Raw genomic sequence first — 25,122 nt, 5'->3', positions numbered from 1 at the left:
TATGTGCAAATGTGTAGTTGATATCTGGGTATATGTGGATTTACAAATCTTTTTCAGGAACTTAGGGGCCCTTGCCAAGTCCAAGATGCAGAGAATGGGGATCACTAAAAATAGGAGTATGTGAGTTTTATTTTAGGAGAGGGTTTTGTCTGCTTCATCATTTTCAAAATTATTAGCAGAGAGAAGAAGGTGGACTGAAGTTAGGGGGAAATGGGCTCAGGGTTAGAGAGGCGCTATATACACCTTACTGAACAAACAGTTTATCGCCACTCAAGAACTAATCTTCCCAGGCTCTTGTAGTGTAGCTGTGTTCATGAGAGCGCAGACTGGCGTCTTGTCAGCTGAATGTAAGCCCAGTGAGGTTCTGGTTAGGCTGCTGGCAGCATCGTCATTAATAAAATGGAGCCTTTTTAAACCAAAGAAGTGTTTTCAGTTTCCCGATCACCTGATAAGTCCTATTCTTTTGATGCACTACAAATAAAAACTAGTTCTCCATCCCATGGGGCTATTAATCAAATAGAGTCTGTTTGTTAAAAGGAAAAAAAAAAAAGACCTATAGCATGTCTGGTTCATAATACCACAAGGCAATTGTAATTGATCTACGAAATCGTGATACTGTGCTTTTATCTGGGCCAGGACTTACCTGGCCATCCTTCTGGTTTGCTATTCTTCCCTATGCCAGGGGATGGGAGCAGAAATCCGAGCCTGGGTGTTCCTTTTATGCCGTTTACGAGCATCTCTCAACTCCTGTCCTTAGCAGAAAGAAAGAGAGAATTCAGAACTTGGTGGGTTAGGTGGGTGGCTGTGTTACTTCTGTTTCATTGTTATTGACCAGCTTTTGAGACTTGCCCTTTTCTTTCCCTTCTATCATCCATCTAACTCTGTAACCTAGTGGTCCTTTTAGAAAGCTGGGGAAAAAACCAGCATTTGGAGACCACCTCTAACCTCCAAACAGAAGAAGTTTGTACATTTTAAATTCTAAAATTTCAAACAAGTTGATTGGCCAATTGAAAGTTTTTCAGCAAATGTCAGCATTTTCCACCTCCTGCCTCTTTCAGCTCTTTGGTTTTTCCTTTTGCATAAGATGCAGTTTCAGGTCAGCAATGTCCTGCTTTCTATGCTTCTGATGAAGCTGAAAAGGGTTTGATCGATATTATCAGCAAGTTGTGACAGCTGTGAGCTTAACCCCCAAAGCAGGTTGTTGAGGTCACGCTGGCATCCTTCTCAGTGCCCTGGTAGGATTAGGAAAGAGGTTTACGCTTAAGTTCTAGCTATGGCCAGCGCTGGACAGGGGACCTCCCAAACGCCAGGGTCTGCAGCTTGGCAGAACTGCACAGTGGTGCTGATTTGCACAAGTTGGGGGGTAATCATCATCTCCCGCTCTCATGAAAAAACATATTACCAAAAAAATAAAAAATGTCTTATCTGGAGCAAGGCGGCCATGTAGGAGCTGGGTGGAAATGGTTCTGCAGGACCCCTGCAGCAGCAGGAATACTTGACTTACATTTAATTGGAATCCGCCTATCAAGAGCTTTCGGTGTCCCTCTACTTGGCAACGTACCACGTTTGGCTGGATTTTGTTCTAGGTCTTTCCCAAGTGGGAAAGGGCTGTTCAGAGGGATGCTTACTGAGTGGGAATTCAGGAGCCAGTCAGCCAACCATGAGCTCAAGCCGCTCTTCCTGGCAGCTGTGCTTGATTATGTGTTTAGCTGCCACTGGTAATGAGTCAAAGAAGCAGCATCTCCTGAGAGCCGGGGTTGGCGCTTCCAGGGCGGTCTGCCACCTCTCCATCAGTTGCTCCAAAGACGGTCCAAGGGTGTGGAACAGATAAAGCTGAATGTTGGATGTGTGGTTCTTTGAGGCTGTTTTTGAAGGAACGGGGGAAATGATTGAATTTGACATTGAGCGACTTGCCAATTAGTTTCAACCTCTTACACTTTTTGTGTCCTGGTTGCTTTTGTTTCAGATAGAAGGCTGCTGGAGGGGTGAACACAGTTTGGGTTGAAGGTACCGTAGAGAATTGTACAGCCTTCTCCTGTAGAGTCATTAGTTTCTTGGGTGATTTCTGAAGCTGAGACATGGAACAGATGCCGGGAAGCCCTTCCACTAAATTTATTTCATTCATTTTGTAAGTCTTTTCTCTGTGTTGGGTGGGGATAAATATATTCCCTTTTGTATGGGCTATCCCAGAAAATGTTTTCATTTTGAATACAGTGACCTAAGGAATCAGGTTATTACAACAGTTTATTCTCCATGTTACATTTTTTTTTGAAACAAATATGGGTAAAGGGCAAGCTCTTTGGAATTTATTCAGGAATCCACTATCTGGATAGCTCCTCCTGTAGTGTGATATGATCTTTTCCCCACATTTCTTCAAGTGGTTTGATTTCTTGTTTTCTGGATTTGATTGATCCCTTCTTTCAGAGCAATTAAATTAGGTAGTTAAAACTTTTAAGGAAAAGGACTAAGCCCTGTACATCTTGGGTCCTCCCAAAGTGCCCTGCCTAGCACCATGCCTAGAGACACTCCTTAGATTAAATCGTATGCATTTCCTTTGACTGCTGTAATAAACTGCCACAAACTAGGGGGCTTAAAATGAGAGAAATGTATTCTGTTGTAGTTAATAGAGACCAGAAATCCAAAATGAAGGTGGCAGCAGGGCCATGCTCCCTCCAGAGATTCTGGGGGAGAATCTGTTGCTTGTCTCTTCTAGCCGCTGGGGGCTGCCAGCAATCCCTTTGTCTTCCTTAGCTGTAGCTTGCATCCATCCAGTCTCTGCTTCTGTGTTGCTATCACCTTCTCTGTGTATGTCAAACCTCTCTCTGCCTGTCTTTTGTGATGGCTTTCAAGACTCAGCTGGATTGTTCAGGATAATCTCCTCATCTCAAAGTCCTTAATTTAATCACATCTGCAAAGGCCCCTTCTCCAGTCATTGGGCATGACAGTGACTTATCTTTGGGAGCCACTTTCAAGTCTACCACACCTGTGTACGGTTTCCACATATTCTTGTGCCCAGTCATTGGATCTTCACCAGAAACACTTAGCTTCAAGGATATTTGCTTGTGTTTCATTTTCGGGGGCTGTTTGTTTCAAGTCACTTCTGTTTTAATATTCTCTTGTTCTTTATTCTTTCGTTGTTAGGATATCAAATTGTTTGCAGTGAAAAAGGCTTTCACTGCAGTGGGATTGGCTTTGGTCTTGGCAGTCTGTGCCATTGATAGCGAGTTTCACCTTCTGTTTGTGGCTGCGGACAAGGAATTATTGCTATCACCACTGAAATTAATGACAGGGTAGGTGTGGTGTTCGGGGCAGGTTTATTGAGCCTGTATAGGTTAGAGGGCATCAAAGTCTTGTGTTTACAATAAATGTAATTCCCCCATAATCTCAGTTTTGAGCATTTTACTCTCTAAGCTTCATTCCTATTTTTCACAATTTACTTCCCCTGGAATCCCCAACTCCATATTTCTTCAAGTCTACTGGAACCTACAAGCCCTAATAGCCACCTCCTTTTTCCTGTATCTCACTCATCTTACTTCCCTCCTTGGCCAGCTGAAATGCCTTGGCCAGTCATGATAACTACTCCCTCAATTTCTTTCTTCCTCTCTCTTTAGTTCACTCACTTGGCTAAACCTTAACCAAGTTAAACCCACCTGTGCAGGTGAATGTGATTGCTTTAAAGTCAAGCTCACTGTCCTCTGATGGGCCCTTGGGCCGGTCAGCAGTCATGCTGCATTTCCTGAGTCCATCTACACTCTCACTCCCTCAGATGAATATTTTCTTTCTTTTCTCTGATGAAACCCCCACAAGTTTTCCCACGTTTCCACTCGCAGATTCCTATTAAATTAAGACAATAGAAGCTATCAGAAGAAAATCTCCACATTTTCCCACCTACCTGCATCTGGTTTATGTACTCTGACTTCTGTCCAGTTATGATGGGTAAATCATCCTTCCATTCCCCTAACAAAGGCCAGTCTTTCCACTTGGGGTCCCAGATCCCATCCCCATTTGCCTATTCAAAGATATTGCTCTGATAATTCTTCCCCTCTTTTCTGCATCCTCTTCTTTCCTCCCTTCCTTCTTCCCTTCCATACTGGACTTTTCCCATCAGCCTACAAACATGCTATTATTTCTGCCATCATGAAAGCTTTCTCTTGATTCTGTTTGCCCCTTCATTCACCACTCCATTTTCCTGCTCTCTTGTACATTCAAACTCTTTAAAAGAGTTGCCTGTATTTGCTCTAGTTATCTCTTGAGACCATTTTTTGTCAAGCTTTCATACCATTACTCCTCTCAAACATTTATTATCAAGGCCATCAATAACCTTCATGATACCAAATGCAATGGACCATTCTCAGTCCTCATTTTTCTTGACTTATCACCTTAACACTTACCACAAATGATCATTCCCTCTTCCTGTGACATCTCTCATCACTTGGCCTCTAGAACACCACACTCTCCTTTCCTCCTGCCTCTGCTCCAGCCTCATTGACCTTCATGCTATTCCTCAAACTGCCATGCATGCCCCTACCTCTAAGGCTTTCTACTTAGTATTTAGTGCTTTATAAAAACAAAACAAAATAAAAACACTATATTTGTTCTCATTTATCCTCCCCCAGTCTGGGGACAATCGTATGTCTGTGTGTTTTTCTAAGCATAGTTTCCTTGCTATTTGCTAAATAAAAACTGCTTCTACATGAAATGAGTTTATACCTAAGACCCTTGTGCCTTCGGTCATTTTACAGACTTGTTACCTCTCCTTTTTGCAGCTTCACAAAATAGTTGACATCCTCATCGTCTCATGCATTTTTTTAACCACTGCGACTCATTTTAAAATTATGGTTCTTTTATCTCTAACTCTTGGGGTATACTCAGAACTCATTGGCACCATAGAAATAGAAGAAGATTGAAGGTATCTCTAACATAAGTAGAAGTTCACAGATGACAGAGTCCAGGGTCATGACCACATCTTCTCTCCTCCAGGGCCTGTGAGGGAAAGAACCCAGGCTGGGTGCTGGCTCAGCCACACAATTGGCAGTGTGACCTCAGGCAAGCCCCATAACCTCCGTGAGCCTTCCTTTCCCATCTGTAAAGGGAAAGGGCTTGAACCAGTTAATCTCTGAGGCCCTTTTTAGCCCTAACAATGTGTGAGTGTGGACAGGGACACCGCTCAGGCCATAAATACCTGCTAGATTATACTGAGGTCTCTCCTTTTTCTTACCTGCTCCTTGCCAGCTTTCATGTTAAAATTTTCCACCAAACAGGAACAGCAGAGGCAAAGGACTTACAGCAGGTACCACCCCTGCTGGCTGCCAAATCTCTCTCCAACCTAGCCACTGCCTGCATGGATGGGCTTTTGCGTGAAACTGGCCAGCTTTAGTCCCCTTCCACAAATAAACTTTCAAGTACTCCCTTGAAAAGAGAGAAGCTGCCAGTGGTACTGGCAGTGAGTTTTATAATGATTTTTTGATGATTTCCATGTGCGTTTGGGTCTGAGGGCGGTATGTTTGGTTTGGTTGTATTGACAGGTTTCCCACGGACATGGTTTACACCTGCCGGCCACGCAGGAGACAGTGTGGTGAAGAGCTTCTTGGTCCTCTGGCCCTCTGCTAGTCTCTGTGCACTGTGATGGCTACCTCTGCAGCTGTGACCTTTGCCAGCCTGTCTGCCATTGCGCCTCATGCGTGGCTGCCAGTGACGAGAGCCTTGGACTACTCAGCTTAGACACGCCGAGTCAGCTCTCAGAAAGCATTTTCCCTAAAATGATGTTGCAGGCAGTGATGAGGGATAACCATGAAAGCACGTTGCTGTGGGCCATGCTGTGGATTAGCCTTATCTTTAATCCTCACGATAGCTCTTACAGGGGAGGCTTTGTCTCCATGGTAGGAATGATGGAATGATGAAAGTGATCTAGATGTTAATTAACAACCAGTAAAGAGCTGAGCTGAATTGGAACCCAGAATTTTCTGATTGCGCAGTGCATGTTCTCTGCATGGCTCTATGCTCCTGTGAGTGAGATAGAGCCATCAGTACACTTAGATCCCTTATGGCTAATTAGGTTTTCATTGGTTGATGCCAAACTCAGCTCCTAATTCTGTAACATTGTTATACAGAAAAAAAAAAAAGAATTCTGATTTTGAAAAGAAAAAAAAACTTTGGTAATATTAACCCTTTGTAGGTTGTAGGGGGGTGCTTGATTTACTTATTGATTTCAGTTCCATTTTTGATCATTACTCAGGCACCTCTTCTCAAAAATGTAGACAATTGAGGTTAGTTGAGGCTTAGCCTATGGTTGGCCATATTATGTTTCTTCATGTCTCTCTTGCTTAAAAAAATAATCACCTCCACGAACAAAATCACACACCTAGAAGTCAGGAAAAGGGGACGACTCTAAGCCTTTCTTTTTTTTTTTTTTTTTTATTTTTATTTATGTATTTATTATTTTTGGCTGTGTTGGGTCTTCGTTTCTGTGTGAGGGCTTTCTCTAGTTGCGGCGAGTGCAGGCCACTCTTCATCGCGGCGCGCAGGCCTCTCACTGTCGTGGCCTCTCTTGTTGCAGAGCACAGACTCCAGACGCGCAGGCTCAGTAGTTGTGGCTCACGGGTCTAGTTGCTCCGCGGCATGTGGGATCTTCCCAGACCAGGGCTCGAACCCGTGTCCCCTGCATTGGCAGGCAGATTCTCAACCACTGCGCCACCAGGGAAGCCCTAAGGCTTTCTTTTAAAACACATAGATCTTGAGGTTTGAATGAAAATGATAGTGTTTTACCGTTCATAGCTGTTTAATTGTGACACAGCACACCTGCGTACTTTAAAGAAGAGAAGCAATAGAATTTTAAGGGGGGGGAAGTGACGTGGACACCCCATAACTCTTCTCCAGTGATAGCCTGATGAGTTAAGCATAAATGAATCAGAAACAGATGGATTTTCTTTTCCCCTTGAAATACACATGGGTTTAAAAACTAAGGGAAAATATGCTTGGGAAAAAAAAAACATTCTTTGTTAAAGTCCAAATGTTTGAATTAGGATTTAAGATTTTCGTAGGTTCCAGCAAGTAGTTGTGTGCACTCATCTCTAATTTAGATGGGGTGTGTGCTTAAGTAGAGCATTTAAACTATTCTGTGGGGCTGCTGTCAGGGAGGCGTAACAGTTCTGTAAAATGACATAAGGCACAAGGGCCTTATGTGCAAACTCGTTTCACATGGGTTCTTGGGTATTGAGTAACATGAATTTCATGTAATTTGATTCTTGAAAATTTCATAAGGTTTACCTCAATCTGTGTGTGAAAGTGGAAACAGTTTCAAAGGGATCCCTCCAGGTGCTGTGCTGGGCATCTTAACTCTCCCTCCTTCTGCCAAGGGTGGAGTGTCATCTCCATGACCTTGTACTTAACTGATTCTTCTTCAGTTTCTTTGGTCATTGTTTCGGGTTCGATTGAAGCCAGTATTCCCCATAATTTGTTCCACTAGCTGCAGGTGTTCCTATGAACTTTGACTTAACTTTGACTTGACTGTAGACTGGAAAACTGCAGAAAGGTGTTAGTTAGATATCAGGAAATCCTCCTGACCAAACAAGAGCTGAGTGCTAGAAGAGATCACCCAGTCACTGTCCTCTGATAAGGTCCTTCATTACTGACTGGGTTACCTTGCTGTGGGATCTTTGAGGAACTGTGGAAATGATGACATTTTAAGAGCACTTTTTTTTCCCCCTGAAATTATGAAGCTAGTAACTCCAAGCAGGTCCACTGCTTTCCCCTGATGTTCTGGCTGGGTATCTTGCTATCATCTTAACCTAGACATGGAGAAGACCCTTTTTTTTTTTTTTTTGGCAAATCATGAGACACTTCTCTGCCTAATGCCTCCGTGCCTGTTAGGAGGGAAAACATTCCTCCTTGTGCTTATGGTGTCTCCACACTGAACTCCTATCAAGTCTTTCTTTTCTCACCTTTCAGTTCCCACCTTCACTCTCCATTTGTAGAGCCTGGTAACTTTTGTATATAGTCTGGTCATCTGGTTTCACTAGGACTGCCCTATTTTCATTCAGTTTCTAGAAAATTCTGTATTCTTCAAACCATTTTTTATTTTGTTTATTACTTGGTCACTTTGCTTTGGCTAGTGAACTATTTCTTTTAGCATAAATGTGATATTACTTAACCTTGCAAAGCCTTCCTTCATTAGACTTTTTATTCCTATAGTTTCCAGTTGGTTTCAAGCTGGTTTCAAGTTGGTTCTTTTGGTTTTAATCAAACTCATCTCCTCTTGGGTCCCCTTTGTCTCTTTTCTTACTTGTGAATTATGTTATGTGCCATCTCCAATGTCTAAAATATTGACTTTTTCGCCTCATCAGTATCTTTTTATCTCATTCAGAAATCTTCAAGATTCTCTTAAAATAATGTATACTTGGTTGGTAAGAATGATGTATGACTGTTGATATATAAAATTCTGCCTCAAGGGAAGCTTTAGCTCATTTAATGAAAGAATGATTATAATGATCGTAATGAATCTTTCTGGGATTTCTGTTTTTTCAGCTGGTGTTTGATGTTCTGCATCATTCATTCATTTACTTACATATATTGAACTTGTACCATATTCTTATACTGTAGTAAGCACTGAGGATAAAAATATGAACAATAAGTTACCCCACCCTAGAAAAGTAATAATCAGAGGTAGACAGACATACATGTATAAGTTATATTAGAGTAGACTGTATCTACTATGATGAATATTTTAACAGAGTCCTGTGGGCACATGGAGGAGGGAGTAATAAAGTCAGATCAAGAAAGGGAGGGTGTCACCAAGAAAGTGATACTGGACGTGAATCTTCTCCGCTGAGTGGAGGCATGGGAGAACAAGGGAATTGGTAGAGGGTAGCACTGCAGAGGCATGGAAGCATGAAGAAGAAGGGTGTGTTGGGGATGGGAGGAAGAATAAAACAATAAGTGTAGTTAAAATGTACAGTGTGATAGGATCGTAATAGGACATGAGACAGGGTGGTAGGTTAGACCAGATTTGTGAAAACTCTGCAAACCTTGTTAAAAAGTTTGATGTTAGCCCAGAATTATTAAAGTTGTTTCATGCTTGTCTGTTTAGCATAATGAAATGATCTCATTTGTTTTGTTTTTTTTTAACATGTTTATTGGAGTATAATTGCTTTACAATGGTGTGTTAGTTTCTGCTCTATAACAAAGTGAATCAGCTATACATATACATATATCCCCATATCTCCTCCCTCTTGCGTCTCCCTCCCACCCTGTCTATTCTACCCCTCTAGGTGGTCACAAAGCACCGAGCTGATCTCCCTGTGCTATGCAGCTGCTTCCCACTAGCTATCTATTTTACATTTGGTAGTGTATAATGTCCATGCCACTCTCTCACTTCGTCTCAGCTTACCCCTCCCCCTCCCCCTCCCCCTCCCCATGTCCTCAAGTCCATTCTCTACATCTGCATCTTTATTCCTGTCCTGCCCCTAGGTTCTTCATAACCTTTTTTTTTCTTTAGATTCCATATATATGTGTTAGCATATGGTATTCGTTTTTCTGACTTACTTCACTCTGTATGACAGACTCTAGGTCCATCCCTCTCACTGCAAATAACTCAATTTCATTTCTTTTTATGGCTGAGTAATATTTCATTGTATATATGTGCCACATCTTCTTTATCCATTCATCTTTTGATGGACACTTAGGTTGCTTCCATGTCCTGGCTATTGTAAAAAGAGCTGCATCTCATTTATTTTTAAGGTTGTAACCCTTACATCATTGTGTAGAATGGATTTAAGGAGAGAAAAGGCTCCAAATGGGGAGATGAGTATTGGTGCTACGTATTCCAAGGATCTGGATGAGAGATAATGAGGGCTTGAACAGTAAGCTGTAAAGAGGACAGACTTCGTGCAGTAGAATTTGGTAGCAGACGAGTTCGGGGGCCAAGTAGAGAGGGAGAAGGAACTGATGACTTGCTAAGAAATACATAGCTTGTGTAGATGGCAATGCAGTTTACTGAGATAGGGATACAGGAAGAAAAGTTAATTTGGGCTGGGTAGATAAAGAATTTAGTTGTTTACTTGTTGAGTTGGAATTGGCTGGCAGGCACCCAAGTAAAGCTGCCTGGTAGGCATTTGGAAGTGCAAGATGGATATGTAAAAGAGGGAGTTTGCATTAGAAATAGCAACCTGTCATGTCCTTAGATGTCCACGGCCTGAACAGTGCTACTTTTGATATACAGTTAAAGTTCTTAAGGATAGTCCTGTTTATGCCTATATTACTTTTTATTTTCTCTTAGTTCTTTTCACATTTTCTTGACAAATTGTTCCTTTAACATCTCTTCCATTGCTCCAGATTTTGATGTTGACTCTTTTTTTGTTTTTTAATAAGAGTTGTTATTTTGGGCTTCAGCTTCAGACCTTTTGGAGAGATAACAATTTCATTTCTTTATGCCATTTTGAAGTTGCAGTTTTGGGCCAACCTTGTTTTTGTCTGTATCATAAAAGGGAGAAGCCAAGCGCGTTTTTCCTGGTCTAGACATTTCGGACAGGTGGTTTCCCAGCTGTTGTCTCTTGGAAATCTTCCCATTCTTCTCTTTATCTCATTGGGCAAAGTGGAAACTCTGAAGGTCTATAATTTTCAATTTGTAGTTGTAGAAATTCATGGCTTGGTTGCCAACCAAAGCAGCTGATGTCGTTGTCAGCATTGTTAAAAAGCCTTCAAGTATTAATCTAGTTTTTGAATACTTGTGACTTATTCCCAATTTGAAGACACCACTTTTTATATGATTTCAGTATAGAATCTATAAATTTTCTTAGCTGATACAATCTCGAAAATGTGTCCCATCAGTGGGGAGAATATTTTGTATGCTACAGTCCAACATGTCAGACCACATTTTGCAAAGATCCTGAGCTTTAAGTATAGTGTCAGGGGTGTGATATTACATACTTAATAACTAGCATATTAATATGTAAATGTTTATTTTAAAATATTGTATGGCTCCACCCATTTATATGAGGTATATAATAGGCAAATTCATAGAGACAGAAAGTAGAACAGAGGTCAGTAAGGAGCCAGGGGAAGGGAGAGTTAGAGTTTAATGGGTACTGAGTTTCTGTTTGGAATGATGAAAAAGTTCTGGAAATGAGTAGTGATGATGGTTGCACAAAATGGTGAATGTACTTAATGGCACGCAATTGTACACTTAAGAATGTTGCCTGTATTCTCTAGATAAAGTATAAATATACATCATAAAACTGCCTACCAAGTAGTGTAGCTCAAATCATCAAGTTATTGTAATTGTTTCTGAGTTATTGGTTGATGCTTAGAAATTGTTGGTGTGATCTTTTTGATAATTGATATCTTAGTCTGACTTCTGATATGATGCAGGGAACTGGGTCGAACTCTTCCAGGTTCTCCATGAAATCGATGGTCAGTTAGGCTTTTGGCACTGGTGCTTTGTTACAAGTGGGTGATGCTCACCTGGAAGCCAGTCCTTCCCACGTGGCCTGGGAAGAGTCCATACTTGGACCTTCACTGAAAAATCACTATCGACCTGCCCATTGTAGCTCCTCACATGCACTGAACCACACATGCCCTTGTGCTGCCACCACCTAGGTCATTTCAGCAGCCACTGGAAGTGACTCACATCTGTGCTGGCACCACTCAGAGGTCCACTCCCTGCTCCCAGGATGCCATTAGGTGACATAATTAGGTAGCTTGTAGTCTCAATAAGTAGAGGTTTTCTTTTTATCAACTGCTATGGAAGTATTTCAGTATTTTTACCACCAGAACCTACAGTCTGAATGTCAACCCTGGTTACTTACTACAATGTGCTTTACATACATGAGAGTCTACAAGAACGATGTTAACAGTAGATTATAATGGGTTATTCCTTAGAGTTTAACATTATTATCCTGGACTTGACCTAGATTGCCATGTTGAAGTCTTGGATTTTATGTCATTCAGAGGTATTGCCATTGATTTTGAGATGGGCTAAAAGACCATTCTTACCTCATCACAGTTAATGAATATATATATATATATATATATATATATATATATATATATATACACACACACACATATGTATTATATTTTTAAGTATGGTATTATATATATAAATAGTTGCCTGCAAACTTCTTTCAATTTGTATTTTATGATTAATACATTTGAAACTACTTTCTCCTTCAAATGTCTCTTCTCTGTAGATTGTAATATTTTTGGTAGAAAAATATATCTTGTCAGTTCATACTCAGATACCTGGTAAGTCAGAGAACATTTTGATAAATAGAAAATATCCTCATATCCATATTTTCTCATAATTAAATATATAATTATTTTTAGCCTCAAGGAGTTTGCCATATTTGGGTCTCCACTTAGAAGATATATATATATATATTTTTACATCTTTATTGGAGTATAATTGCTTTACAATAGTGTGTCAGCTTCTGCCCTACAACAAAGCGAATCAGCTATACGTATACACATGTTCCCATATCTCCTCTGTCCCCCGTCTCCCTCCCTCCCACCCTCCCCATCCCACCCCTCCAGGTGGTTACAAAGCACCTAGTCGATCTCCCTGTGCTCTGCGGCCGCCTCCCACCAGCTATCCACCCTACACTCGGCAGTGTATATATGTCCATGCCACTCTCTCGCTTTGTCACAGCTTACCCTTCCCTGTCCTCATATCCTCAAGTCCATTCTCTAGTAGGTCTGTGTCTTTATTCCTGTCTTACCCCTAGGTTCTAGAAGATACTTTTTGACAAATATTTTTACAAGATAAAATTCATCAAGTAACTTGCCTCTATTTATGATCCTATTTAATATTTTGCTAGATTTTGATGCTGTGAAATTTGAGGCCTTTGGAACTTTTTCCATTCTATTAAATATAAGTTTTCTAATTTGCAAAGATAGGAATTCTGGAATTCCATCAAAAGATTCTTCCTACCAGTGGATCTAATGCAAAGTGCAGTTAGAGAATTTCAGGTTAAATTTTGTGTGCTATTTGAGGTGCTCTAATTATTTAACTATTTCAGTAGCTCCCTTTTGTAGGGGTTAATTTTAATGTCTTCCTGTTTGAGAGGTTTGATTTTATAATTGAAATATGTTAAAAGCTTCAAAACCTTAAGTGTTTTGGCATTTCATTGATTGGCACTTTGATTACTTCATGTTAACGTTTTCTAATGGATTTTGAATAGAATTCAATCAAGTCTTAAGGATTTGTTTACAAAAGTAGATCAACACCAATGGAGGATACTGGAGTTATTTATGAAATATTTCTACAAGCTTTCTAAAATACTAGTGATGATTGAGAGCAAAGAGAGAAAACACATACTACATGTGTAAGTAGCATCAGCTTTGCTACCAAAACTTTGTTTCTGTTCTGTGTGTTTATAAAATATAATGATATATATTTATAGTTACTTACTATTTAACTATGCATATATAGTTATATATATAATTTATATTCAGTTACATAAAATAACTATAAGCCAAAATCTATAAAACTATATACGTATGTATATGTGATTATATATATGTATCCATACACACACACACACACACACACACACACACAAAGTAAGTAAAATAACTAAAAATTATAAGGCATTGATCATAATACACACACACAGTCATTTTGTAAACTATAGTTATTGTGATTGGCTGACTATCATGGGGGTGCATTTTCAAATTATTTCAAGTATATTTCTGCCTTATGCAGTTCTTAATTTTGTAAGAACATTGTTTTTACCAGGATGCTGTATTCTACCAAATTTGTGTTTGTACTTACATCACAAAAATAAATACTTCTATCTTCAATGATGAACTTTTTAACTGAATTTGCAGTAGCAATCACTATTGTCAGCTGTTTCACTTAAGACAGAATAAACTTCCCAAAGCTTTACTTTTATCCAGGAAGTGTATGAGGAATCAGATGATAATTGACATTCACTCAACTAACTTCTCTTTGAAGCATCTGATGACCTAGACCATTTAACTGTTTGCAAATCTATGCTAATTAGCCAAGATTTCACTTAATGGTATTGACTCATTCTTCTTGCACAAGAAAACTAGGAATTGAAATAAGTGGAATTAGTTTAGAGGAAAAACCAGTTTACTTAAAAGAAAAGTCATGCATCACAGAGTATCCATAAACACACCTTCTGCAGCTGCACATGCTACACCATCATCCTCGGGCACCATCTTCTGAAAACATCAATTTTTGAAATAGATGTTGATGCTTCTCAGGCAGATGGATGTCTTCTGATATTCATGTGGTCAGTGAGTCACCATGGCTCCCTTGATGGGTGGTAAATGTTGACAAACTTTCTGTTCAAGTTACATGTTCATCCTCAATTTTCTTTTGAAATGGATACTTGGTACTTAGTTTTTCACTAAATATGTATTTTCATTTTTTGAGCTTGTTATCACAAGGGTTCATTGCAATACTACAGAGTATTACCAAAAAATAAAAACAATAGTTGCAGCCTTCCACCACAATAAATGATGAAACCACTGTAACAAGAGTGTTCAGACTATACTCTGAATGCTCTCCAGCAGGACTCTTCTGCCTTTATTTCCTACACACATTTCACAAATACCTGATTTTCCCCCATTTTCCATTTCCCCAGCTGACTTGTTAATTAGCAGCCTTGTGCCTCTCACAAGCAAAGGCATGGGCCCCAGTCATTGACTGGTGTATCAAGTGGTTGTCTGGAATAGAAGCTTAGAATACTCCCACCGCCATTTGACACCAGGAGTAGCTATCTCAAGCCCCTGGTATTAGATTGCCCTTTAGTTTTTTATGGAGTGCAGTGTATATTGTCCTTATAAGTGAAGTGCCAGTTGTTTCAAGACAGGAAGGTATCTGGAAAACAGCATCAGTTGAATTCTGTTTGTTTCTAGATTTGACCCCATGTTATAGTGAGAACTCTTGACCGCACAAGAGTCTCACATTCTAATAGAGAAGACCATGGTAGAAACTCAAAGTACAAAGTGGTTTATTACAATATTAGAAGAAACTAGAAACTAGTTAAACCATCCTGATTTAGTTGAATGCAGATGTTAATATAAGTATTTTAAAAACTAAAACAGGGAAGGGGCTCTCCAAGAAGTCAGGTGGGACTCTGCGTGGGCAGAGACCAGGGCATGCAGATCCAATAGTGCCTGGCTCAGGTTCTTGTCCCTAAGAATGGCGGCTTCCACAGCATCTTGGGTTTTACCCCACTCATCTTGAGAAGGCTTCCACGCATCCTGGAAGAGGGCATGGCCGCATCACTGGCTTTGAATTTTCAAGAGACGCTGGGCACCCTCACACTTCTCCTCAGCCAATTGGTGAAAAAAGTGGCCCACACCATCCAGAGTCATATTTTTGCTGTAGAAACAGAAGCCAAGAGAGAGCTACAGGGTGAAAGTGAGATCAATCAATAAAAAATGGACAAAGAAGACAGGAGATAAACAGAAAACAGGAGGAAGAAACTCATGAGGAAAAAGCAGAAAAAAGAGAGGAATAACAGATGGAGCTAAGACACTGATATCATTCAAACATGAAGCCGTGTGGCTGACAGGGTCTTGGAGCTCCAGCTGGGTGTCAGGCCTGTGCCTCTGAGGTGGGAGAGCCAAGTTCAGGACATTGGTCCACCAGAGATCTCCCAGCTAGCTCCACGTAATATCAGATGGCAAAAGCTCTCCCAGAGATCTCCATCTCAACACTAAGACCTGGCTCTACTCAACGACCAGCAAGCTACAGTGCTGGACATCCTATGCCAAACAACTAGCAAGACAGGAACACAACCCCACCCATTAGCAGAGAGCTGCCTAAAATCATAATAAGGTCACAGACACCCCAAAACACACCACCAGATGTGGTCCTGCCCACCAGAAAGACAAGATCCAGCCTCAAACACCAGAACACAGGCACTAGTCTGCTCTATCAGGAAGCCTACACAACCCACTGAAACAACCTTAGCCACTGGGGGCAGACACCAAAAACAATGGGAACTACGAACATGCAGCCTGTGAAAAGGAGACCCCAAACACAGTAAGTTAAGCAAAATGAGAAGACAGAGAAACACAGAGCAGATGAAGGAGCAAGATAAAAACCCACCAGACCACACAAATGAAGAAATAATCAGTCTACCTGAAAAAGAATTGAGAGTAATGATAGTAAAGATGATCCAAAATCTTGGAAATAGAATGGAGAAAATACAAGAAACGTTTAAAAAGGACCTAGAAGAACTAAAGAGGAAACAAACGATGAACAACACAATAAATGAAATTAAAAATTCTCTAGAAGGAATCAATAGCAGAATAACTGGGGCAGAAGAACGGATAAGTGACCTGGAAGATAAAATAGTGGAAATAACTAACACAGAACAGAATAAAGAAAAAAGAATGAAAAGAATTGAGGACAGTCTCAGAGACCTCTGGAACAACATTAAATGCACCAACATTCAAATTATAGGGATCCCAGAAGAAAAAGAGAAAAAGAAAGGGACTGAAAAAATATTTGAAGAGATTATAGTTGAAAACTTCACTAATATGGGAAAGGAAATAGTCAATCAAATCCAGGAAGCACAGAGTCCCATACAGGATAAATCCAAGGAGAAACACAACAAGATACATATTAATTAAACTATCAAAAATTAAATACAAAGAAAAAATATTAAAAGCAGCAAGGCAAAAACAACAAGTAACATACAAGGGAATCCCCATAAAGTTAACAGCTGATCTTTCAGCAGAAACTCTACAAGCCAGAAGGGAGTGGCAGGACATATTTAAAGTGATGAAAGGGAAAAATCTACAACCAAGATTACTCTGCCCAGCAAGGATCTCATTCAGATTTGACAGAGAAATTAAAACCTTTACAGACAAGCAAAAGCTAAGAGAATTCAGCACCACCAAACCAGCTTTACAACAAATGCTAAGGGAACTTCTCTAGGCAGGAAACACAAGAGAAGGAAAAGACCTACAATAACAAACCCAAAACAATTAAGAAAATGGTAATAGGAACATACATATTGATAACTACCTAAATGTAAATGGATTAAATGCTCCAACCAAAAGACATAGACAGGCTGAATGGATACAAAAACAAGACCCCCTGTATATATTCTGTCTACAAGAGACCCACTTCAGATCTAGGAACACATACAGACTGAAAGTGAGGGGATGGAAAAAGATATTCCATGCAAATGGAAATCAAAAGAAAGCTGGAGTAGCAATTCTCATATCACACAAAATAGACTTTAAAGACTATTGAAAGAGACAAAGAAGGGCACTACATAATGAAAAAAGGATCAATCCAAGAAGAAGATATAAGAATTGTAAATATTTATGCATCCAACATAGGAGCACCTCAATACATAAGACAAATGCTAACAGGCATAAAAGGGGAAATCGACAGTAGCACAGTCATATTAGGGGATTTTTAACATCCCACTTTCACCAATGGACAGATCAACCAAAATGAAAATAAATAAGGAAACTCAAGCTTTAAATGATACATTAAACAAGATGGACTTAAATGATATTTGTAGGACATTCCTTTCCAAAAACAACAGAACACACTTTCTTATCAAGTGCTCATGGAACATTCTCCAGAATAAACCATACGTTGGGTCACAAATCAAGCCTTGGTAAATATAAGAAAATTGAAATTGTATCAAGTATCTTTTCCAACACAATGCTATGAGACTAGATATCCATTACCGGAAAAAATCTGTAAAAAATACAAACACATGGAGGCTAAACAATACACTACTTAATAACCAAGAGGTCACTGAAGAAATCAAAGAGGAAATCAAAAAATACCAGGAAACAAATGACAATGAAAACACGAAGACCCAAAACCTATGGGATGCAGCAAAAGCAGTTCTAAGAAGGAAGTTTATAGCAATACAATCCTACCTCAAGAAACAAGAAATATCTCAAATAAACAACCTAACCTTACACCTAAAGCAATTAGAGAAAGAAGAACAAAAAAACCCCACAAAATTAGCAGAAGGAAAGAAATCATAAATATCAGATCAGAAATAAATGAAAAAGAAATGAAGGAAATAATAGCAAAGATCAATAAAACTAAAAGCTGGTTCTTTGAGAAGATAAACAAAATAGATAAACCATTAGCCAGACTAATCAAGAAAAAAAGGGAGAAGACTCAATTCAATAGAATTAGAAATGAAAACGGAGAAGTTACAGCTGACACTGCAGAAATACAAAGGATCATGAGAGATTGCTACAAGCAACTATATGCCAATAAAATGGACAACGTGGAAGAAATGGACAAATTCTTAGAAAAGCACAACCTTCTGTTACTGAGCCAGGAAGAAATAGAAAATATAAACAGACCAATCATAAGCACTGAAATTGAAACTCTGATTAAAAATTTTCCAACAAACAAAAGCCCAGGACCAGATGGCTTTACAGGCGAATTCTATCAAGCATTTACAGAAGAGCTAACACCTATCCTTCTCAAATGCTTCCAAAATATAGCAGAGGGGGGAACACTCCCAAACTCATTCTACGAGGCCACCATCACCTTGACACCAAAACCAGACTAAGATGTCCCAAAGAAAGGAAACTACAGGCCGGTATCACTGATGAACATAGAGGCAAAAATCCTCAGCAAAATACTAGCAACCAGAATCCAACAGCACATTAAAAGGATCATACACCATAATCAAGTGGGATTTATCCCAGGAATGCAAGGATTCTTCAATATACGCAAATCAATCAATGTGATACACCATATTAACAAACTGAAGGAGAAAAACCATATGATCATCTCAATAGATGCAGAAAAAGCTTTCAATAAAATTCAACACCCATTTATGATAAAAACCCTCCAGAAAGTAGGCATAGAGGGACTTACCTCAACATAATACAGGCCATATATGACAAACCTACAGCCAACATCATTCTCAATGGTGAACAAATGAAGCCATTTCCTCTAAGATCAGGAACAAGGCAAGGTTGCCCACTCTCCCCACTATTATTCAACATAATTTTGGAAGTTTTCGCCACAGCAATCAGAGAAGAAAAAGAAACAAAGGGAATCCAATCGGAAAAGAAAAAGTAAAGCTGTCACTGTTTGCAGATGACATGATACTATACATAGAGAATCCTAAAGATGCTACCAGAAAACTACTAGAGCTAATCAATGAATTTGGTAAATTTGCAGGATACAAAATTAATGCATAGAAATCTCTGGCATTCCTATACACCAATGATGAAAAATCTGAAAGAGAAATTAAGGAAACACTCCCATTGACCACTGCAACAAAAAGAATAAAATACCTAGGAATAAACCTACCTTAGGAGACAAAAGACCTGTATGCAGAAAACTATAAGACACTGAGGAAAGAAATTAACGGTGAAAGAAACAGATGGAGAGATATACCCTGTTCTTGGATTGGAAGAATCAACATTGTGAAAATGACTCTACTACCCAAAGCAATCTACAGATTCAATGCAATCCCTATCAAACTACCAATGGCATTTTTCACAGAACTAGAACAAAAAATTTCACAATTTGTGTGGAAACACAGAAGACCCCGAATAGCCAAAGCAATCTTGAGAACGAAAAATGGAGCTGGAGGAATCAGGCTCCTGGACTTCAGACTATACCAGAAAGCTACAGTAACCCAGACAGTATGGTACTGGCACAAAAACAGAAATATAGATCACTGGAACAGGATAGAAAGCCCAGAGATAAACCCACGCACATATGGTCACCTTATTTTTGATAAAGGAGGCAAGAATATACAATGGAGAAAAGACAGCCTCTTCGATAAGTGGTGCTGGGAAAACTGGGCATCTACATGTAAAAGAATGAAATTAGAACACTCCCTAACACCATACACAAAAATAAACTCAAAATGTATTAAAGACCTAAATGTACGGCCAGACACTATAAAACTCTTAGAGGAAAACAGGCAGAACACTCTATGACATAAATCACAGCAAGATCCTTTTGGACCCACCTCCTAGAGAAATGGAAATAAAAACAAAAATAACGAAATGGGATCTATGAAACTTAAAAGCTTTTGCACAGCAAAGGAAACCATAAGCAAGACAAAAAGACAACCCTCAGAATGGGAGAAAATATTTGCAAATGAAGGAACTGACAAAGGATTAATCTCCAAAATTTACAAGCAGCTCATGCAGCTCAATATCAAAAAAACAAACCACCCAATCCAAAAATGGGCAGAGGACCTAAATAGACATTTCTCCAAAGAAGATATACAGATTGCCGACAAACACATGAAAGAATGCTCAACATCACTAAACATTAGAGAAACGCAAATCAAAACTTCAATAAGGTATCACCTCACACCAGTCAGAATGGCCGTCATCAAAAAAATCTACAAATAATAAATGCTGGAGAGGGTGTGGAGAAAAGGGAACCCTCTAACACTGTTGGTGGGAATGTAAATTGATACAGCCACTATGGATAACAGTATGGAGGTTCCTTAAAACACTAAAAATAGAATTACCATATGACCCAGCAATCCCACTACTGGGCATAAATACCCTGAGAAAACTATAATTCAGAAAGAGTCATGTACCACAATGTTCATTGCAGCACTATTTACAATAGCCAGGACATGGAAGAAACCTAAGAGTCCTCTGAAGATGAATGGATCAAGAAGATGTGGCACATATATACAATGGAATATTACTCAGCCATAAAAAGAAAGGAAATTGAGTTATTTGTAGTGAGGTGGATGGACTCTGTCATATAGAGTGAAGTAAGTCAGAAAGAGAAAAACAGATACTGTATGCTAACACATATATATGGACTCTAAAGAAAAAAAGTTGGTTATAAAGAACCTAGCGGAGGATAATAGGAATAAAGGCACTGTCGAGAATGGACTTGAGAACACGGGGTGGGGGAAGGGTAAGCTGGGACGAAGTGAGAGAGTGGCATGGAGTTATATATACTACCAAAATAGATAGCTAGTGGGAAGCAGCCACATAGCACAGGGAGATCAGCTCAGTGCTTTGTGACCACCTAGAGCGGTGGGATAGGGAGGGTGGAAGGGAGACGCAAGAGGCAGGAGATATGAGGATATGTGTGTATGTAATGCTGATTCACTTTGTTATAAAGCACAAAGTAACACACCATTAAGACACCATAGTAAAGCAATTATGCTCCAATAAAGATGTTAAAAAAAAAAAACCAGTAACATCAAATGCTGGATCAAATGCTAAACTTGGCAGGATGACAGGATAGTTGGTATAAACCATGACTGTAATGTAATCCTCTCCACAAGGTTGTTATTATTACCCCCATTTTACCCGGGAGGATACTGAGGCTCAGAGAGTTGAAGCATCTTATCCAGGATCATATAGGTAGCTAAAAACATCTGTATGATTCCAAACTCTTATCTCACTGTAAATCACTGCCATTTTAGTGTCTGACCACCTTAGACCTACAATAAAGGTGCAGTGTTAACTAATTATGGGTCCTCAATACAAACTTGTATTTAAAAATACATTTACATGTTTTTACTTATGGAACCTTAACATTGTGTACAAGAGGGTTGAATGAGAGGTTAAATTATGACCACTTTCCCAGCAGGGATTCTTGGAGCTTAGAGGGATGGTATAGAAGTGAGGAAGGTGGTCTACCAGGGAAGGAGTCAGCAGGTTGGAACCAAGCTTGAGTGCAAAAGAGCTGAGCGAGTGGATGCAGAGTTTTTGCTGTAACAGTTTGCCCAGCAGGTACTTAAAATTCAGTTGGTCAAGGAAAAACAAATTAGGTTATTCTACTATTATGCAGAGCTTTGAAAGAGAGTGCAGGTTCTTGTGTTTATAGTTCAATGAGGAAACATCCCAGGGCCCTAAGGAGAGAGCTGGCTGGCTGAGGTTTTTGTTTCTTCCTTTCATTAATCTACACATTCTAACTGTGTAAGACCTTTATTCATTTATTTGGAATCCTGGTCACTCCAAGTCATAACAGCCTAGTTTCTCGGCAATATGGACAAAATGGTATTTTTCTGACTTATTCCTCTTTGGCAGAATACTGTAAATCTGAGTTCCTTGCTTCTCTCTGTTCTCTAGGACTGATGTGCTCGGTGCCTACAATGTGTCTCGTGTGTTTTCCCACAATAACACTCCCAGCCAGTATGTAGCATCATTCTCTTTGCAAAGATGGCCACGTGCCTGTCGGGTCTCTGATGTAAGTTTCTGAAATGCTCCTGACGTGTAATGCTCCTCCCCCAGTGTTGTTACATGCTGTTACCATGATACTTCACATTCTTGGATTTCTTTTAGAGATGCTTTAGAAATTATGTAGGAAAAACAATACAGATAATGTTTTAAAAACACTCGTGAACCTACCACCTAGAAATAATGTGCATTATATTGCCATGTTCCTTCTTACTTTATTAAAAAATTAAATATCATAGATAGCAGGGAGGTCCTCTTTGCACCTTTTTCCTAATCCTCTCCCCAGAAGCAACTGCTCCCATGAGTTTCATGGGTTTCCTTCCATCTCTCTTTTTATATTGATATTTTTAACTACGTAGATGTATATATTTTAAATTATAAACATTTATATAAATCGTATATATTATATATTGCATGAAACAATCTGTAACAGTCTGTAACTATTTTATGCCATACTCTGCTTTTATGATAGTCATATTGATACATGGAGATCTAGTCATGAATTTGAATGGCTGTTTAATACTTCCATTATATGAATATATCAGAGTTTATGCATTTCTCTATTGATAAACATATAGGTTGATATTCATTGGCGTTCCAACAGAAAACAGATGGCACACTCATGCTGGGTTATCGAGGAGGATTTAATAAAGGGATTGTTAATGACTGTGTGGGCCAGGTTTCAGAATAAAACAAGGAAGGGTACAGTATCTCACAGAAAACATGGCACACTTATTGCCACCCCTAGGCCTGACACAGGGCTGTTGTTCCCAGAGAGAGAGCTGTCTTGAGAGGCCTGACGTGAGCTGTGTCCTCTGTAGAGATGCAGCTACCTCCCCATGATCCCTCAAAAAGAGAGGAGAGGAAACACTTTGACTGCATTCTCTTCCCTCCCTCTGGCCTCCTGTTGGGCTCCCCATTGGATGACAGGGGTTCATTGCTGTAGTCCTTAAAGATGAGCTTCCCAGGTCGCGGCATCACGGAGGAGGGTGGACTCTGGATATGGAAGGGTAAAAGGAGATATGCAGCACACCTTTGTTTCATAGGTTTTGCTACTCCAGATACTGCTTCAGGGACCATCTTTGTCATGCCTCCATATCATCTGTCCAGAGTTTCTCAGGGTGTGTATGTATGTATAGCAGTGGAGTTGCATACTCTTAAGGATATAGATTTTCCACTTCTCTGCATATTGTCATCTTGTTCTCCAAAGTGGTTGTATTTTTACCAACTCTGCACTCGAGTTCGTTTTCCTGTGTCCTCACCAGCACTTGACATTTTATTATTGCCAAAATGGTGAGTTTGAAATGATATCGTGACATGGATTTTAATATACTTTTCCTTGATTATCTGTGAATTGAATGGCTTTTCCTATGTTGATCAGATATTCTAGTTTATTTTTCTCTGTTTTATGATTTGTAGCTGTTGCTCATTTTTCTATTGCGTTGTTTGTCCTTATTGATCTGTAGGAATTCTTTTTTTTTTTTTTTTTTTTAAGAATCTTGGATGATATTTATTTATTTTTTTGCGGTACGTGGGCCTCTCACTGCTGTGGTCTCTCCCATTGTGGAGCATGGGCTCCGGAGGCGCAGGCTCAGCGGCCATGGCTCACGGGCCCAGCCGCTCCGTGGCATGTGGGATCTTCCCGGACCGGGTCACGAACCCGTGTCCCCTGCATCGGCAGGCGGGCTCTCAACCACTGCACCACCAGGGAAGCCCTGGATGATATTTATTTATGATTTCTTAGATTTAAAGTTGTAAATCTTGGTATCTTTAGAAATTTCTTATTTCAAGTATTTATTTAATGAAGGAAATTCAGTCTTTGTGAAATTCAAAAACAGATGTTATCCTAGGGTGGAACGTTTAATTTTGAGGTCCTGTTTGATGCTAAGTACAATTGGTAAGTTGGGTTTTTTTTTCTTTTAATTTTTATTGGAGTATAGTTGCTTTACAATGTTGTGTTAGTTTCTGCTGTACAGAAAAGTGAATCAGTTATACATATAACCCCTCTTTTTTTAGATTACCTTCTCATTTAGGTCACCAGAGAGCATTGAGTAGAGTTCCCTGTGCTATACAGTAGGTTCTCATTAGTTATCTATTTTATACATAGTAGTGTATATATGTCAATCCCAGTCTGCCAGTTCATCCCACCCCCTCTTCCCCCCTTGGTATCCATAAGTTTGCTCTCTACATCTGTGTCTCTGTTTCTGCTTTGCAAGTAAGTTCATCTGTACCATTTTTCTAGATTCCACATATAAGCGATATTGTACTATATTTGTTTTTCTCTTTCTGACTTATTTCACTCTGTATGACAGTCTCTGGGTCTATCCACATCTCTGCAAATGGCACTGTTTCATTCCTTTTTATGGCTGAGTAATGTTCCATTGTATATATGTACCACATCTTCTTTATCCATCCTTCTGTTGATGGGCATTTAAGTTGCTTCCATGTCCTGGCTATTGTAAATAGTGCTGCAATGAGCACTGGGGTGCGTGTATCTTTTTGAATTATGGTTTTCTCTGGGTATGTCCAGGAGTGGAATTTCTGGGTCATATGGTAGTTCTATTTTTAGTTTTTAAGGAACCTCCATACTGTTCTCCATAGTGGCTGTACCAATTTACATTCCCACCAACAGTGTTAGAGGGTTCCCTTTTCTCCACATTCTCTCCAGCATTTATTGTTTGTAGATTTTTTGATGATGGCCATTCTGACTGGTGTGAGGTGATACCTCTTTGTAGTTTTGATTTGCACTTTTCTAATAATTAGTGATGTTGATCATCTTTTTATGTGTTTGTTGGCAATCTGTATGTCTTCTTTGGGGAGATGTCTATTTAGGTCTTCTGCCCATTTTTTCATTGAGTTGTTTGTTTTTTTGACATAGAGCTGCATGAGCTGTTTATATATTTTGGAGATTTGTCCCTTGTTGGTTGCTTCATTTGCAAATATTTTCTCCCATTCTGAGGGTTGTCTTTT

The sequence above is a fragment of the Monodon monoceros genome, unplaced genomic scaffold (genome assembly GCF_005190385.1).
Source record: "Monodon monoceros isolate NGI ecotype Baffin Bay Population unplaced genomic scaffold, NGI_Narwhal_1 Super_Scaffold_5, whole genome shotgun sequence".
Classification (NCBI taxonomy): domain Eukaryota; kingdom Metazoa; phylum Chordata; class Mammalia; order Artiodactyla; family Monodontidae; genus Monodon; species Monodon monoceros.
The sequence above is the reverse complement of the archived record's forward strand: the minus strand, read 5'-3'. Positions refer to the sequence as shown.